Source organism: Musa acuminata, chromosome BXJ2-5, assembly GCF_036884655.1.
Source record: "Musa acuminata AAA Group cultivar baxijiao chromosome BXJ2-5, Cavendish_Baxijiao_AAA, whole genome shotgun sequence".
Lineage (NCBI taxonomy): Eukaryota > Viridiplantae > Streptophyta > Magnoliopsida > Zingiberales > Musaceae > Musa > Musa acuminata.
In genome coordinates this window covers 9,434,913-9,436,318 of record NC_088342.1, presented here as the reverse complement: position 1 = coordinate 9,436,318, position 1,406 = coordinate 9,434,913, and the positions used below count along the sequence as shown (strand labels likewise).

The following is a 1,406-nucleotide window of genomic DNA, read 5'->3' as shown; positions in this document are numbered from 1 at the left end:
GATTTCCACTAATAATTATGCTTCTCGTATATTTCGTCTTTGCTAAATGTTAATGAATTTGCTGTGAAAAATATTTACATCTATTCGACTGCAAAAGACGCAATTAAAAACCAAACATACATATATTACGAACAGAAAAACATAAAAATAACTCACAAAGGTATCGACCACTAAGGTTTCATGCTTCGATTCCTTGTCATCTTTAGGTCAGAGAGAGAGAGAGAGAGAGAGAGAGAGAGAGAGAGAGAGAGAGGGAGGGAGGAGTGTGCTAAGGCCTACTAGATTTGCATCAGGGAGCGGAGCTCTCAGCCGATCTGAAGGAGCCATAGCTATGATCGATTTGTTATCCGAGCAAAGCAACACCGCCGATGCCATCGTAGGTTGGACAATCGGGGCTGCCTGACTCTTTGCTCGACGCAACCACAAAAACATCACACACCAAATGCAACTCAATACTGTAGCAGAGGAGGAAGCAGTTCTAACTATCGCCGCCGGCGAAACCAAATCTTTTGTTGGATGCAGGTCGAAGATTGCAACCCTACTCCCTTATATAGAGCCTTCCAACGTACTAAAAAGACTAATATACCCTCCATTATCCAAGTAATCTAAAATCGTTCAATTTAGTTATATGATTAATAATAATGATGATAATAATATAGCTGGTGCGTTGCATACAACCACGTAGCTACAAAGAGGGAATTAGATCCAGATACGTGAACATGGAGATCATAGAACTGTGCATCTTGCCTGGGTATCATCCGTCTTTGTACGGATCCATCTGCAAAGCGCATGCAATGGGGTTAAGGGAAGGACATGGCGGAGGCCAGGCCATCGACGAGGGCCGAAGCATTGCTCGTCACCTGCGCCACCTTCACGATATGGGCCCTCGCCGTTCACGGCTTACCCGGTCACGCAGGTGTCGTCATCCGTGAGCGCCGCTCTGACCCAGGTTTGTATGTTGCTGATCCGAAACCTCTGGCTCTTGCCCCCCAAGCGCCCCATCGTCGTGAGCGACTCTTGGAGCTCGCTCACCGAGTCGCCGAGCGTCTCCATGCCGAGGAGCCGTGCTACTGATGGCGGACATCCTGGTCATCATGGTCGACGTGGACCGGGCGCTGGCGAGGCTCACGGACAGGGCAACGTTGGCCAGATGCATGGGGCTGGTGTGCTGGCATAGGCCGAAAGGGAGCTGAAGCAGAGCTTGGGGTATTCGGTGGCGCTGCGAGAGGTTCTGATGATCTCCATGGCATGGCTTCAGACCGAAGCTAAGGAGCACAAGAGCCAACAGGCCGGCAAAGAAACACAGGTACAAGTGGTCTTGTTTCCACGACTCTCCATCGCAGGAACTGGCAGCAAGGGGATCGGAAGAAGTGCCTTCTTATAGCGGACAAGAGTGGTGTCACTTG

At 49.7% G+C, this 1,406-nt stretch overlaps 1 non-coding gene across 1 annotated transcript; it reads right to left on the bottom strand.

Moving 5' to 3' along the window:
* Positions 1 to 262: 262 nt before the first annotated feature.
* On the bottom strand, positions 263 to 401 carry LOC135613302 (small nucleolar RNA snoR77). The gene has a single exon (XR_010487284.1). It is a non-coding gene; the product is annotated as a small nucleolar RNA snoR77 (small nucleolar RNA).
* Positions 402 to 1,406: the final 1,005 nt, after the last annotated feature.